The 10,928-nt window shown below is 36.2% G+C and overlaps 1 pseudogene; it reads right to left on the bottom strand.

The window, feature by feature from the left end:
* Nucleotides 1-9,692: 9,692 nt before the first annotated feature.
* On the bottom strand, nucleotides 9,693-10,615 carry LOC131484000 (olfactory receptor 6C2-like; annotated as a pseudogene).
* Between the last annotated feature and the right edge of the window lie 313 nt (nucleotides 10,616-10,928).

A 10,928-nucleotide genomic window follows, 5' to 3' on the forward strand; every position in this document is an offset into this window, starting at 1 on the left:
GTTCAAGCCCCACATGGGGCTTGCTCTTGTCAGCACAGAGCCCACTTCAGATTCTCTGTCCACTTCTTTTTGCCTGTCCCCCACGTATTCTCTCTTAAAAATAAATAAAAACATTAAAAAAAAAAAGACCAAAAGAAAATATTCTATTCCACGTTAAACCTAGGAAAAAATTTCTTATATAGCAAACCTGAAAAAAAAGTCATTTATTTTAAATGATGAGAAATCTAAGGTGATTTTTAGAAGATTTTGGTGGATGATTTCTGATTTCTCTGGGCAAAAATAGACTTTTACACAGTGAAGTAACATAGATGTTTTATTATCTCAGACTCATATGGATGTGCAGGAGCTCTCTATGTGGGTAAATAAAGGGTCCTAGGTAACCAAGGTTCAAATATGACTAATGATTATAATATATGCTGAATTTTGGCAAAATACCTAATAGAGGCAGCAGTGGGAATCATGTCCTTGGAGACAATAAGGTGAAACAATTTTATTAGATACATTCTGATGGCAAAACAATACTTTTCTGATGAAACGGTATTTCTGGCTACTCTTCAACTCATAGATAACAAAATGTTAACAAAAGACAACAAAATTGCTTTAGGTCTGTACTTTAAGTAGAAAAATGTATAAATATACTTGAAAGTAGTATATATATAATCAATTTCTCAATTTATTGTAAATACTTTTGCATGGTAAAAATATAGATTTGCATCACAATATACTCTTTATGGACCAACCTTTATTTGAAAAAGCTTCCCATATTTAACTATTATAAAGTTATATGTTAAAAATCTTATTTAAAAAAATAAAAATCTTATTGTATATAAATATCATCTATTTCTTTAATTACCAGCATTATTATCAGAAGAGGAATTTCTGAGGCAAAGGCCACTTATATTTTAGAATTTTGAGAGGCACCTGGGTGGCTCGGTTAAGTGTCCAGCTTTGGCTCAGGTCATGATCTCACGGTTTGTGGGTTCGAGCCTTGCATCGAGCTCTGTGCTGATAGCTCAGAGCCTGGAGCCTGCTTCAGATTCTGTGTTTCCCTCTCTCTCTGTCCCTCCCTGACTCACTTGCTGTCTCTCAAAAATGAATAAACATGAAACAAAATTAGAATTTTGAAGTGTATTGTCACACTTTGCTTCCAATGTGTAATGCCACATAATATTCACAAAAGTGTATGGGTCCCTCACCACTGTTGGGATTGTAAGGGAATCCCATCCTTATTTGGTTGATTTCTGAGTCAATTAGAGAAAGTAGGCAATTAAATGGTTATTAAAGTATCAGTTTTGTTACAGATAGAGATGTTAAAAATATGACTTTGGACATTCCAATAAGAAATCACTGTTTAGTCATATCTATCAGGTATTGCTAGATCCAAATCTGTCCCATCAACCAGCATGGGTAACTTTTATCGAATGACTTCAAGCAGTCTGAAATCTAGTTGTAGAAAAGACAAAAGAGGAAAGGAAATAGGATAGATCTAGCATACCCAGATCCTTGTTCAAGATCTACTTGTCAGATAAGTCTTGTCAACAACAGGGGAAGGATAGGTATGAGACAGGCCAAGAGAATTGCACACATGAATTACTGAAAAAAATCTTCAAACTTTAGAAATAAAGCAGGAAAATGCCTGTCTTTGCAATGTCATTTTATAGACTCATCTAAAAATTATTTAATTATTCAGGAAAATATACTTTGTTATTTACTCTTTGCTTAAAGTCCACATACCTTGAAATGACACATTGACTATAGATTTCTGTTCAGTGGAAAAGATATTCCAAAGATTGCAGTTTTATGGCACTATAGGATATTAATCTGTTCAGTATCTAATAGATACTGAACAGTAGTCTTGATTATAGTGTTTATTCCTTTAAAATATTTTTTAATGTTTATTTATTTTGAGGGAGAGAGAGATACAAGCAGGGGAGGAGCAGAGAGGGAGACACAGAATCTGAAGCAGGCTCCAGGTTCTGAGCTGTCAGCACAGAGCCCGACATGGGGCTCGAAGTCACAGAGTGCAAGATCATGACCTGAGCTGAAGTCGGATGCTTAACTGACTGAGCCACCCAGGCACTCTTTAAATTCTCCTTTTAAACAAAGTTACTATCTTACTGGTTTAACTAGTTGAATAAAATATTAAAGCATATGCTTATACCCCTTAAGAGAGAAATCAGCTCTCTTTAAGGCAGAACATTCCACCTTCCCAGTTATACTTTCCCATTGCCAGTTCCTTTGAACATCTTTCTGGGCCTATGTCGAACATTTTGGAATTGACTTCAAGTCAGAGTACCAAATAAATATATTAGTAAGGCCACCCTAAACCTATAATTGAAAACTTACCTTCTAACATTTTCCCTGTATCAAGTATTTAGGTATGTTATCTTTTTTCTTTTTAATTAATTAAATGTAAGACAGGAAATCATCAAATCATTTTAGTCAATTAATTAATTTAGATTCAAGTTAGTTAACATATAGTTTAGTATTGGTTTCCGGAGTAGAATTTAGTGATTCATCACTTACATATGACACACAGTGCTCATCACAAGTGCCCTGTTTAATGCCCATTACCCATTTAGCCCATATCCCCACCTACCTTCCTTCCAGCAACTTTCAGTTTGTTCTCTATAATTAAGAGGCTCTTATGGTTTGCCTTTCTCTCTATGTTTTTGTCTTATTTTTGCATCTGTGTTCATCAAGGATATTGGCCTGTAGTTCTCTTTTTATGTAGACTCTATTTGGTTTTAGGATCAGGGTAATGTTGGCCTCATAGAATGTGTTTTAGGAAGTTTTCCTTCTATTTCTATTTTTGGAAGAGTTTGAGAAGAATAGGCATTAATTCTTCTTTAAATGTTTGGTAGAATTTGCCTGTGAAGACATGCAGCCCTGGACTTTTATTGGTTGGGGGTTTTTTGATTACTGATTCAGTTTCTTTGTTGGTTACCAGTGTGCTCAAGTTTTCTGTTTCTTCTTGTTTCAGTTTTGGTAGTTTATATGTTTTGAAGAATTTGTACGTTTCTTCCAGGTTTTCCAATTTGTTGACATGTGATTTTTACATTATATTCTGTTATAATTGTTTGCATTTCTGTGGTGTTGGTTGTTATTTCTCCTCTCTCACATGTGGCTTTATTTGGATCCTTTCTCTTTTCTTTTTTGATGAATCTGGCTAGAGGTTTATCAATTTTATTAATTTTTTCAAAGAACCAGCTCCTGGTTGCATTGATCTGTTCTGTTGGTGTGTGTGTGTGTGTGTGTGTGTGTGTGTGTGTGTGTGTGTGTGTTTATTTTCGAGATCATTTATTTCTGCTCTAATTTTTATTATTTCCTTTCTTCTGCTGGATTTCAACTTTGTTGTTGTTCTTCTAGCTCCTTTAGGTGTAAAGTTAGGTTGTTAATTGAGATTTTTCTTCCTTCCTGAGTTAGGCATGTATTGCTATATACTTCCCTCTTGGGACCGTGTTTGTGTTCCCAAAACTGTTGTGGACTGTTGTGTTTTTTTGTTTCCTTGTATTTTTAAGTTATTTCTTTGTTTTCCTGGTTGACCAATTCATTGTTTGGTAGCAGTTCTTTACCCTCCAGTGTATTTGTGGCTTTTCCAAATCTTTTCTTGTGGTTAACTTCTAGATTCATAGCATTATGGTCAGAAAAGTTATGTGGTATGATTTCAATATATTTGTATTTTTTGAGGCCTGTTTTGTGACCTAATGTGTGAACTCTTCTGGAGAATGTTCCATGTGCACTTAAAGTATTTTGCTGTTTTAGAATGGAATGGAATGGAATGTTTTAGAATTTAGAATGGAATGTTCTGAATGTAATACACACATCAGTAGAAATGGGTCAGTACCTGTTTACTCTTTTTGATCTTAGTACTCATAGCAATATCGATCATATCATAGGTTCTCAATACATATGTTTTGAATTAATTCATGAGTAGTCATAGAAACCAGAACAAACAGAAGTGACCTGCCCCACAACATCACGCTTACCAACAAATATATATTTATACCAAGTTGTAACTGTGCCTTCATTAGAGTGCCAAATTTTTAGCATTTTATAAGTCCATCTGGTCCAGTGTGTCATTCAAAGCCGTTGTTTCCTTGTTGATTTCCTGCTTAGATGAAATGTCCACTGATGTAAGTGGAATATTAAAGTCCTTTACTATTACTGTGTTTTATCAATTACTTCCTTTTTGTTTGTTTGTATATTTGAGTGCTCCATGTTGGATACATAAATATTTACTGTCGTTACGTCTTCTTGTTGGATTGTCTCCTGTATGATTATATAATGCCCTTCTTTGTCTCTTTTTACAGTCTTTGTTTTAAAGTCTAGTTTGTCTGGGGGTGCCTGGGTGGTTCAGTCAGTTAAGTGACTGAAGCGCGACAGCAAGCGCGACTTAGCAAGTGACCGACTTCGGCTGAGGTCATGATCTCATGGTTCGTGGGTTTGTGCACTGTGTCGGGCTCTGTGCTGACAGCTCAGAGCCTAGAGCCTGCTTCAGATTCTGGGTCTCCCTCTCTCTCTGCCCCTCCCCTGCTTGTGCTCTGTCTCTCTCTCTCTCAAAAAAAAATAAATAAAAATGTTAAAAAAAAATTAAAGTCTAGTTTGTCTGATATAAGTTTTGCTATTTGGACTTTCTTTTGACCTACGTTTGCATGATAAGTGTTTCCCTGCTCCCTCTCTTTCAATTTGCAGGTATCTTTAGGTCTAAAATGCGTCTTATAGGGAGTACCTAGATGGGGCTTCCTGCATTTTGACATGCTATGTCTTTTTATTGGAGCATTTAATCCATTTACATTCAAAGTAATTATTGATAATACATTTGTTGGGATTTTATTACTTGTTTTGTCATTGTTTCTGGAGGCTTTCTGTAATCTTTTCTAGTCTTTGTCACTTTTAGTCTCTCCTTTCCCTTAAGCCAAGGCCTAATTCAGAGTAAGGTCCTAACTGTCTTCAATTCTCTGATGGCTGAAAGAGGTGAGGAAGCTGCAAAGAAAAAGTTTGACCCTAGCAGAGGTTAGTTCATGAAGTTTAGGAAAGGAAGCCATCTCTATAACATAAAAGTGCAGGGTGAAGCAGCAACTACTGATGTGGAAGCTTCAGCAAGTTATCGAGAAGGTCTAGCTAAGATAATTAATGAAGGTGGCTACACTAAACATCAGATTTTCAATGTAGATGAAACAGCCTCATACTGAAAGAAGATGATGTCTAGGATTTTCAAAACTAGAAAGGAAAAGCCAATGTCTGGGTTCAAAGCTTTAAAGGACAGGTTGACTCTTTCATTAGGGGCTAATGAAGGTGGTAACCTAAAGTCAAAGGCAATGATCACTGACCATTCTGAAAATCCTAAGGCCCTTAAGAATTATGCTAAATGTACTCTGTGTGTACTCTATAAATGGTACAATAAAGCCTGGACGAGGGCACATGGATTTGCAATATGTTTTACTGAATATTTTGAACATATTGTTGAAACCTAGTACTCAGAAAAAAAAGGTTTCTTTTAAAATATTACTGCTCAGGGGCGCCTGGGTGGCTCAGTCGGTTGAGCGTCCGACTTCAGCTTAGGTCACGATCTCACGGTCTGTGAGTTCGAGCCCCGCGTCGGGCTCTGGGCTGACAGCCTGGAGCCTGCTTTGGATCCTGTGTCTCCCTCTCTCTCTGCCCCTCCCCCGTTCATGCTCTGTCTCTCTCTGTCTCAAAAATAAATAAATGTTAAAAAAAAAATTAAAATATTACTGCTCATTGACAGTGTATCTGGTCACCCAAGAACTCTAATGGACATTTCCAGTGAGATTAATACTGTTTTCATGCCTGCTAACGCAATATCCATTTTGCAGCCCATGAATCAGGGAGTAGTTTTAAATTTCAAGTCTTTAAGAAATACATCTCATGAAGCTTGGGCTGCCATAGAGAATGATTCTTCTGATGGATCTTGCCAAATTGAAAACCTTCTGGAAAGGATTCACCATTCTAGATGCCATTAAGAACATTTGTGCTTCATGGTAAAAGGTCAAGATATCAACATGAGCAGAAGTTTTAATAGATGTTGATTGTTTTTGAGGGGTATGAGCCTTTAGTAGAGGAAATAACTGTGGATGTGGTGGAAATAACAAGAGAACTATAATTAGAAGTGGAACCTGAAGATGTTACACAGTTGCTGCAATCCGATGATAAAACTTAACTAGACATAGAATTGCTTCTTATGGATGAGCAAAGAAAGTGTTTGTTTGTTTACTTGAGAGAGAGAGAGAGAGAGAGAGAGGGAGAGAGAGCGCGTGCAAGCAGGGGAGGGGCAGAGAGAGTGAGAGGGAGAGAGAGAGAATCCCGAGCAGGTTCCACACTGACAGCACAGAGCCAGACGTGGGGTTCGAACTCATGAACTGTGAGATCGTGACCTGAGCCAAAACCAAGAGCTGGAGGCTTAACCAACTGAGCCACCCAGATACCCCAAAAGTGGTTTTTGAGATGGAAGCTACTCCTAAGGATGATGCTGTAAGGATAGTTGAAACGAGAACAAAGGATTTAGAATATTACATAAACTTAGGTGATAAAGCAATGGCGGATTTTGAGAGTATCGACTCCCGATTTTGAAAGAAGTTATGGGTGAAAAGTGCTATCAAATAACATCACATGCTATAGAGAAATTATGAAAGGAAAAAAGTCAATTGATGTGGCAAACTTTATTGTCGTTCTACTTTAAGAAATTGCAACAGTCACCCCAACCTTTAACAACCACCACCCTGATCAGTCAGCTGCCATCAACACTGAGGTAAGACCCTCTATCAGCAAAAAGATTATGACTCTCTGGGAGCAGTGATGATCGTTAGCATTTTTTAGCAATAAAGTATTTTTAAATTAAGGCATATACAGTGTTTTTTAGACCTAATGCTATTGCACACTTAATAGACCAGAGAATAATGTAAACATAACTCTTATGTACACTGGGAAACCAAAAATTCATCTGACTCACTTTATTATGGTACTTGCTTTATACAGTGGTCTGAAACTGAATCCACAATATCTCCAAGGTATCCCTGTATATTACCTTTACCAGAGACCTTTAAAATTTCAACTTGGAGGATTCCCTGTAGTATTTTTTTTGTAGGGAAGATCAAGTGGTAATGATTTTTCTTATGTTATGCTCATTTGGAAAGTCTTAATTTCTCCTTGATTTTTCAAAGGACACTTTTGCTGAATATAGTATCATTGTTGCCAGTTTTTTCTTTCACAATTTTGAATATACAGTCCCACTCCCTTCTGGCCTGCAAAGTTTCTGCTGAGAAATGCCTCGATAATCTGTTAGGAGCTCCCTTGTGTCTGACAATATTTTGCTCTTGCTGCTCTCTAGATTCTCTCTTTAACTTTTGACAGTTTGTTTATAATGTCTGTCAGGGTGGGTCTCTTTGAGTATCTTATGTAGACTTCTTCAAGCTTCTAAAATTTGTGTGCCCATTTCTTTTTTTCAGATTTGGAACGTTTTCAGCCATTATTTATTCAAATTTGCTCTCTGCCCTTTCATCTCTCTTCTCCTTCCGGGACTCTCATAACGTATGTATTTGTCCACCTGATGGTGTCTCATAAATCCTTTGCGCTCTCTTCACTTTTCTTCATTCTATTTTCGTTTTTGCTCCCTGACTCAAACATTTTTTATTGCAGCATATTGACACACAATGTTACATTAATTTCAAGTGTACAACATAGTCATTCAACAAGTCTATATATTGTGCTATGCTCACCACAAGTGTAGCTACCATCTATCACCATATAATGCTATTATAATGCCATTCACTATATTCCCTATACTGTGCCTTTTATTCCTGTGATTTATTCATTCTGTAGCTTGAAGTCTGTATCTCCAAGTTCACTGATTCATTCTTCTGCTTGAATAAGATTACTATTTAACCACCCTAGATAATTTTTTAAAATTCAGTTCTTATATTATTCAGGTCCAAAATTTCTGTTTGGCTCTTTTTATAGTTTCTGTCTTTTTGTTGATATTTTCACTGTTGTTCATGAATCCTTTTCCTGATTTCATTTAGTTGTCTGTATTCTTATTCAGCATCTCAACACTGTTATTTTGAATTGTTGGGTAATTCAGCATGTTTCCTTAGGGTCACTTGTTGGAGATTTAGTTTGGTCTTTGAGCCATCATTCCCTGTTTTTTATTTACTTACTTGTTTATTTAGTATTGTGCTCTTAAAATTTGGACGTTTGATGTTTATTTATTTTTGACAGAGAGAGGGGGAGAGGGAGAGAAGCAGAGAGAGATGGAGACAGAATCAGAAGCAGGGTCCAGGCTCTGAGCTGTCAGCACAGAACCTGATGCAGGGCTTGAACCCATGAACCGTGAGATCATGACCTAGGCCGAAGTTGGACAGTTAATTGACTGAGCTGCCCAACTGCCCCAAACTTGGGCATTTGAAAAAGAATGGAGTTTGGAGTTTGGATGAAAGATGCTAACATTTTTGTATATGTATAAAATGTCTATGGAAGGACATATAAAAGGACACATAGTGAATGGCTCTATGGCAGGCTGAATAGCAGGGGAAAATGGTGAGGAAGAGACTTATGTCATACTGTTTATAATTTTATTTAAAATTTTATTTTATTAACACTTGCATGTAGTCCATGTGAAAAAGGAGGGATGAAATAAAATGTATACCATAAAAAAAGAATGAAATTATCTCCAGCAATACAGATCAATATCAACTATTTTAAGTAACTTCATTCAGATATAATTCATATAATACATGACTACTAGAGGAAGTAGGAAATGAAGATCAGAGTAGTGCGTGACTGATCAAGGAAAATTTACTGAAAGAGATCATTTCTAGCTTGTTCTTGGAAGACATTTTGCTAGTCATAATTATCAACTTAAAAATAATGATGCCTAGGAGTGCCTGAGTGTCCCAGTTGGTTGGGTGTCTGACTGTGGCTCAGGTCATGGTCTTGTGGTTCATGAGTTCGAGCCCTGTGCTGGGCTCTGTGCTGACAGCTCAGAGCCTGGAGTCTGCTTCAGATTCTCTTGTCTCCCTCCCACTCGTGCTATATCTCTCTCTCAAAAAAATAAATAAATTTAAAAAATGATGCCTCAAATGTACATGTATTTCATTCACATTCATATTACCTGTTGGTGGGAACCAGAGGAAATATACAATAATAAACAAGTGAAAGACTAATCACTGAAAACGATATGACATTTGATGAAGGACATTAAGGAAAGTACAAAAAATGGAAAGATATCTTATGTTCATGGACTGGAAGTCTTAATAATGTTAAAATTTCCATACTATGAATGGACAGTGATCTGTAGTGATCTACAGAGTCACTGGAATCCCTATCAAAATCTCAATGGTACTTTTCTAAACATAAAAAAAGAAGAAAATTGTCATTAAAAAAAATCTCCTATGGAATGGGAGAAAATACTTGCAAACCTAGTATCTGATAAAGGGTTAATCTCCAAAATATGTAGGGGACTTTTACAACTCAGTTGCCAAAAACTCATTATATTACTTTAATGAGGAAAGGCACATATTTATTGTCTTTCATACAATAAAAGGGAAGGTAATGATATGAGGGTAGATTCATAATGAACGTTAAACGTTTTTTGAAAGAAGCCTACACTGACAAATTTTGGATGCAGCCAAGTTGACTAGACTATTAAGAGGAAGTATTTCTGAGTGTCTTCATTCTTACTTTGATAGGGATTTCATTCTTTTGATTGAATTCTTGAAACCTTGCTTCACTTGCTTGTTTCTCAGGATATAAATAAAAGGGACCACAGAATTAATGAGTACTGATACTCCTTTATTAATGGTCACTCCTTCTTTTGCTGAAAACAATCTAGATGAAGATATAGCCGCCACTGGTGATAGAAATTGCAATTATGTAGGAAGAGCAGGTGGAAAAGTTTTTTTTTTGTTTTTTCTGTTGAGGAGAAGGAAACCTGAAGATAGTCTGGATGATGTAAATACAAAGCTGCACCACAGAAATGAGGGCCATGATTAATGTTAGTGAAGCACAGGTAATGATCATTTTCTCTATGTACTATGTATCTTAACATGAAGTTTTTAGGAGAGAGGATGCATCAGAGCCAAAATGATCAATGACAGTGGAGTTACAAAATTCTACCTGAAAGTCCACACAACATCGAGTAAACACAACAATAAATCAGTCAGGCAACAGCCAAGGATAAGGATAGTACAGACCCTTTGGTTCATGATGGTCACATAATGCAGGGGTATACATTAACCACAAAATGATATGTGACATGGCAACCGGGAGAAAAAATTACATTGCTCCAAAAATTATGACAAATATATTTGAGTAGCACAAGCATTGTAAGTAGTGGTATTATCACCAGTGGATATGCTATAAAGGAATCTGGGAACATAAACACTTGTGAGTGAGACTTCTAAGAATGAGAAATTTCTGAGATAAAATACATGGGAATTTTAAAATGAGAATCAATAAATGAAAGCATGATGATAGTCCAATTCCCTATTATTCTCAACATGTATGTGATAAGTAGAAAAATAAAAAGAACCTTCATCTCTGAATTATCAGTCAATCCCAAAAGGATGAATTGGTTTCAGCCTGCTGTATAGTTTCTCATTACTAACTTCTGACTTCTCTCCAATCTGCAAGGACAATTTGAGAAATTGAATTTGATGAGAGAGGGGTCTCTCAATACCACATGGTAATGAATAATGGGTGAAACATAAAGTCATGCCAGATGATATGTGATTTTTTTTTTTACTTCTTTCACTTAATCATGTACATTGTCAGTATAATTTTGGCCCTGTCTTTGTTGCAATTAGCAAAAAGAGATTTGCTTAATAACCCTTGCTATTGAATTACATATGAAGCACAGCATTCTTCCACTTCTTTGGTTGTTTTTTCTTTCTAGGAAGAGTGAGCTAGATTAA

The sequence above is a fragment of the Neofelis nebulosa genome, chromosome 8 (assembly GCF_028018385.1).
Source record: "Neofelis nebulosa isolate mNeoNeb1 chromosome 8, mNeoNeb1.pri, whole genome shotgun sequence".
Lineage (NCBI taxonomy): Eukaryota > Metazoa > Chordata > Mammalia > Carnivora > Felidae > Neofelis > Neofelis nebulosa.